We start from the raw sequence: 6,595 nt of genomic DNA on the forward strand, positions 1-6,595 counted from the left end.
GAAAGCTGTTTACAGGAAGGAAGGCTGTGCTGACATTGGCCTCCATTACCTGGGTGAATCACTCTGACCATGACCAGGAAGATTTGGAAGGTAGCACACCCAGAAAGCAGCCAATTCCTGCTCCAAGAAGCACGTAGGATTTCCCCTTCCCTGAGCCTGTACTCATTGCACTCAGTAATAACTGCCCAGTTCCAGATTGAACTACTGTAGGTCAGAGGCTCATACTTACCAAATGCAAGAGAATATATAGACTATAGGTGAAATAAGGATTGGGTAATGGATTGACATCTGCAAGGCATGTTTGGGTAACAAACATGGGGCAAGGCTCCTCCCTCTTGTGATCCAGTGCCACCCTTTTAGCAAGCTTAAATCTCACCAGCCTGACCCAGTGATGAACATTCGGAACCAGATTCTGAATGCACCATGAAGGCCAGAAGCGTCTTTGCTTTTGTGGGACTGCTGGCCCTCTGGACACAGCTCTCACCTGCATCTTGCATGCCACCACTAGGTAGGTTTTGAATGAAGCTGCTTCTCCTTCGGTCTGATACCAGAGTTGTATATAAAATATGTTTGGCTGACCAAGCCATCTCTGGCCTTTTATGGGAGGTGGGTTATTGGTTGGTTTGTCTTTGTTATGTATTTATGTGAGCCAGTGTGGTGTAGTGGTTAAGAGCGGTAGACTCATAATCTGGGGAACCGGGTTCACATCTCCGCTCCTCCACATACAGCTGCTGGGTGACCTTGGGCCAGTCACACTTCTCTGAAGTCTCTCAGCCCCACTCACCTCACAGAGTGTTTGTTGTGGGGGAGGAAGGGAAAGGAGAAAGCCGCTTTGAGACTCCTTAGGGTAGTGATAAAGTGGGATATCAAATCCAATCTCTTCTTGTTTTCTTATTTTGTATTTTTATGTTGCACTCTGCTCTGTGATCTTTGGGTGAAGGGAGGTGTATAAATTTATTTTTTAAAAAAATGAAATGAAATGGTACCGTTTACCAGTTTCTGAGGCCCTTGCTTCAAGTTTCACTGCTCTCAGTGCGAAAGACAGGAGAACATGAACAATTTTCTGGCAAAGGACCTGCTGGACCTTTTGGATCATTTACTGGCAAATAGTACTTAGCTCTGCTCAGGATTTCTAACAACCGCCCCCACCCAAAATACTGAGAATTAAATGGATTCTTTTTTAGTTTCTTATGCAAAAAAATGCAGATTCATTCTAATGCTGTTGAGTAAACAATAGAATGCCATCCTGCCAAAACTGGTTAAAACCAGTGCAGTTTTGAAAGGTTCGATCTACAATCTTGACTGCAAATGGTGACCAATTGTAATAAAAAATTCTCCTCAATATCAGAAACTGTCATGCAAAATTTGCTTCCTCTCGTGCTTCAGATGAAACCAAATCCTGTAGTTCCAAGTCCACTTACAAGGGCTGCACTCAAAGGGAATCGCAAACAGGTTAACAGTATTCTCCCTTGTGAGAAAGAATGTCAATATGCTTTTTTAAAATAAATGTTTCTATAAACTAAAACATAAAAATATATTTGCATGTCCTGCAGGTGGCGAACTTAGAACCTTTCTCTGTGGCATTGAATTTTCAGTGTGTAGCAGCTTCTGTCTCTGTTTTTAATCAAGAAGCAGTGCACTATATACACCTTTAGGTGCCAGGCAAAAATGTTCCTTTTTAACCTGCCCTTTGCCTGACCTGATCTACATCCTATGCCCTTTTAAAAATGCTGGCTCTTTTTAGGGGTTTTTTATTGGGTTGCTGTTTGTATTTTGATTCTATGTATGTGATCCTTTATGTCAGTGATGGCCAAACTTGGTCCTCCAGATGTTTGGGGACTACAGTTCCCATCATCCCTGACCACTGGTCCTGTTAGCTAGGGATGATGGGAGTTGTAGTCCAAAAACAGCTGGAGAGCCAGGTTTGGCCATCAATGCTTTATGTGAACCGCCCTGAGACCTTTGGGTATAGGGTGGTATAGAAATTATATAAATAATAATAATAATCCCCTATCGCCCTTCCGGCTGTGTGAAGTGGTACACATGTACCACTTCTCAAGCAGGTCTTCTTATACTTGCACCAAACCATTTACTGAAGAATTGTATTCTTCCCATACATTCCCATCTTCATTCAACTTCTGCTCATTCAGCTTTCGATTCCCACAGGCTGATTTTGTGATGCGACCCGCAATCACCCAAAGTCCAGTAACCATTAACTCAATGGCTGGTTGTATAAGACTTTCCTGTGCACATAATGTTTTGCTATCCTTGTTTCATTTAAGTTCACAACAACGCTTTTAGGCATAGTATATTTGGGTATTTGTTAACCCTGCTATTTTCTACTTCCAGAAAAATTTGGAACTTGCCCCCCAAATCCATTCAAATGCAGTGTAAAGGGACAGGATGCTTGCAACCATGACTATGACTGCGAGGGGATTCAAAAGTGCTGTTACTTCAATTGTGGCAAAATTTGCAGAAACCCACAAGGTATGGTGTATGGCTAAACCTGGTTCTCCTGTGTTGGCTTTTTGTGGCTAATTTCCTACGATACGTTGTCATTTAGTGCTTTAGGTTAGCCTGAGACACAGTAATCTGCTGAAGGCAATCAAATGAACTTTAAATAAGGATCTGTAGTTAGGATTCCCCAGACCAAAACCAATACTCTATCCATTCCCCATGAGTAGAAACTGCAGGTAGGAAAAAGCTATGTAAGGATCTGTGAGGCTCTAAAGTATATAAAGAACCATTGTGGATGCTGATTGTAATTAGATAGCTGCCAGAATTCAAAATAACTGACCCACTCTGGCAGATATATAAGATGAAATAGACAATGGGCTACCTTTTTAATCATTGCTACATCCCCAAAAATGGGAAGATGGACACAAAATGTCACTTTGTACAAAGCATAACTTTGCTACAAAGTATTATCTTCCATAACTGGAACATAGAAACAAAGTGCTACTCTCAATGGAAGAGCAAAGGCAGCCTCTTTCTATCAACAGCTGGTTCTTTGGAATTCAATTTGGGCGTCACCCAAATTCCCAGGTTCTCTCTCTCTTAAGCACACAACACCCGTCCTCATTTGAGAAGAGCTTCTACCTTCAGCAATTACAGTGGACGCTCGGGTTGCGAACGTGATCCATGTGGGATGCACATTCACAACCCGCAGCGTTCACAACCCGCAGCGGCGCATCTACACACAGGCGGGTTGCGATTCGTCTCCTCTGCGCATGCCCAAAGCACAATTTGGTGCTTCTGTGCATGCACGACTGCCGAAACCCGGAAGTAACCCATTCCGGTACTTCCGGGTTTTGGCAGTGGGTGGCACTGTGGGTTAAACCACAGAGCCTAGGACTTGCCGATTAGAAGGTCGGCGGTTTGAATCCTGGCGACGGGGTGAGCTCCTGTTGCTCGGTCCCTGCTCCTGCCAACCTAGCAGTTTGAAAGCATGTCAAAGGGCAAGTAGATAAATAGGTACTGCTCTGGCGGGAAGGTAAACAGCGTTTCCGTGCGCTGCTCTGATTTCGGTGTTCCGTTGCACCAGAAGCGGCTTAGTCATGCTGGCCACATGACCTGGAAGCTGTCTGCGGACAAACACCGGCTCCCTTGGCCTATAGAGTGAGATGAACACGCAACCCCAGAGTCGTCTGCAACTGGACCTAATGGTCAGGGGTCCTTTTACCCTTTACCTTTAACCCAAAAAAACGCAACCTGAAGCATCTGTAACCCGAAGTATGACTGTCGTTACATCAGGTTACATGTGAATCTCAAGGTCATTGATGTTACCTTTCTCAAGATTCACATGTAACATGATGTTACTAAACAGTGGCCACAAGGAAGAAAGATTTGCCATTTAGTAACACAAATTGTTACCTAACAACATAGGTGATGAATAATCAAGCAAGGAGTCTCTGACCCATGCAATTAGTTTCAGGCAAAAATCCGTGAAATTTCGCCAAAGTGTTTGTACCCTGGAACTCTGTTAAATGGGGACTCCTCCTGGACATTGCAACCTAAGGTATCATTCATGAACTTGGCTTGAGGGGCTGCCCCTCTCTATGTTTAGGGAAGCTTTTAATGTTTAATAGATTATTGTATTTTAATATTCTGTTGGAAGCTGCCCAAAGTGGCTGGGGAAACCCAGCCAGATGGGCGGGGTATAAATAATAAATTATTATTAATATTATTATGCCCATCTGTGGGGCTGCACTACATAGGATTCATTCATTCATTCATTCATTCATTTTTTGCATTTCTATCCCTCCTTTTAAAAAAAATCCCTACAATAACCCTGAATAGTAGGTTAGGCTAAGAGGCAGTGACTGGCCACAAGGCCACACTGGATCTGGATGAAATGTGGGGCTTTGGACATGCATAGGTGAGCTAGTTATCTGAAGCATTTGTCTGGCTCTGGAAACACAAAACGAACAGTCATGTGGTGGGTTTTCTCTGTTACAGAAAAAGCTGGCAGCTGCCCTATCCTTCCATATTTCTGCTCCGTCCCAGAAGGAGATCTTTGCAGCAGTGATTACGATTGTCCAGAAAAGAAAAAGTGCTGTTATTTAAATTGTGGAAAAAGTTGTGTAGACCCATGAGAAAATAAAGGTATTGCTTGTGTCTCTCTTCTCGTCCTTCCCTAGTATCTCAGTTAAAATCATAGGGTTTTCTTATTGAACTCCCTGCAATGTAGAAATCACAACTAAGGAATCCTTTTATTCATTTGATATGAAAATTCTCCTGACAAGGGAACTTTTGTCAGCAACTCCTGATTTGAACAAAGAAAACACAAAAGTTTTTCAAAGTTTTTCTGATGGAACACAGTCTGATGGAATATATGAATAATTTCCTAATGAAGGATGTTCTGCAACAAATATCATTCCTTTGCAAAAAAATATAAAATATAAAAATATTTTTAAAATCATTTAACTGTTTGGTATCTCTTGCTCTGTGGAGTTAATGTGACAACAGTGACTTAATTTCGCTTTGCTAGGAAGGATAAATTGATAGTATTTCCTATTAGCACAAAATTGGAAAACCCCAAAGATAGTATTTCCTTCAGAAGAGCATTTTCTGGGTATTGGAAAATTGTATTATTTGCCACAAGCAGAAAGCACTTAAACGCCTTCACATTTAAAACACAGCACATGGGTTGGTACCTGAACGCAAAATAAATAAATCTCAAAACAAGAGTTTCAGGAAGTTTGACTGAGGAAGGTTCATAAATAAACTGAACCAAATTTCTTCTCCATTCCCAATATCTGCCCCCCCCATATCCCAATGTTTGTTATATTTACATTGTAATTCTTGGCCTACTGTATATCCTTCCAGATATAAATTGCCAGCAGCTGTCATTGTCCTGTCATCTTGGGGTGAAGGCTGCTTGCAGGGAGCAAATTCTGCATCATCCATCCATTATTCAATTGTCTCTTTGAGCTCAGAGAAACTATGGAATGGGTGGTAATTCTAATTGCCATTCCAAAAATATTGTAGCTGTAGTGTTTGTGGTCTGTCCAGACATGCCCGGTCAGTAATTGAAACTCCCTGCCTAGGGAGCAGTTCCTGCCATAGCTAAGTGAGAACTTGTTGGAGTCTTAGCTTTGTCTGTGCAGAAAGTGGTAGCTGCTATATGGAGCTGTTATCAGAAATCAATACTACTGACACTTTCCTGCTGCTTCCTAGCATTTGGGAAAGCCTGCTGGTTTCCTCACACAGTGAGTACCCTTCCCAAGCCCACAAAAGTGTTTTGAGGGGGGGAAACATAGTTCCCTGCAAAATGTGAGTAATGTAAAAAAAAAAAAGAAAAAAGGGTAAAGGTAAAGGACCCATAAGGGATGCAGGTGGCGCTGTGGGTTAAACTACAGAGCCTAGGACTTGCTGATCAGAAGGTCGGTGGTTCGAATCCCCGCGACGGGGTGAGCTCCCATTGCTCGGTCCCTGCTCCTGCCAACCTAGCAGTTCGAAAGCACGTCAAAGTGCAAGTAGATAAATAGGTACTGCTCCAGCGGGAAGGTAAACGGCGTTTCCATGCTCTGCTCTGGTTCGCCAGAAGCGGCTTAGTCATGCTGGCCACATGACCTGGAAACTGTACGCCAGCTCCCTCGGCCAATAAAGCGAGATGAGCGCCAACAACCCCAGAGTCGGTCATGACTGGACCTAACGGTCAGGGGTCCCTTTACCTTTACTAAAGGACCCATGGATGGTTAAGTCCAATCAAAGGCAACTATGGGGTTGCAGAGCTCATCTCACTCTCAGGCTGAGGGAGCCATCGTTTGTCCACAGACAGCTTTCTGGGTCATGTGGCCAGCACGACTAAACCGCTTCTGGTGCAACAGAACACCGTGACGGAAACCAGAGCACACAGAAACGGAGCTTACCTTCCCGTCGCAGCTGTGCCTATTTATCTACTTGCACTGGCATACTTTCGAACTGCTAGGTTGGCAGGAGCTGGGACAGAGCAACAGGAGCTCACGCTGTTGCAGCGATTCGAACTGCCGACCTTCCAGTCAGCAAGCCCAAGAGGCTCAGTGGTTTAGACCACAGTGCCACCTACGCCTCTGAGAATGTGAGTAACTGAGCATTTATTGCATGAAAAAGT

At 43.5% G+C, this 6,595-nt stretch overlaps 1 long non-coding RNA gene across 1 annotated transcript; it reads left to right on the plus strand.

Moving 5' to 3' along the window:
- The first annotated feature begins 370 nt into the window (after window positions 1-370).
- On the plus strand, window positions 371-4,617 carry LOC310764969. The gene is made up of 3 exons (XR_014549391.1): window positions 371-508; window positions 2,350-2,487; window positions 4,459-4,617. It is a non-coding gene; the product is annotated as an uncharacterized lncRNA (long non-coding RNA).
- The last annotated feature ends 1,978 nt before the right edge of the window (window positions 4,618-6,595 follow it).

Source organism: Podarcis filfolensis, assembly GCF_964270895.1.
Source record: "Podarcis filfolensis genome assembly, chromosome: 6".
Taxonomy (NCBI): domain Eukaryota; kingdom Metazoa; phylum Chordata; class Lepidosauria; order Squamata; family Lacertidae; genus Podarcis; species Podarcis filfolensis.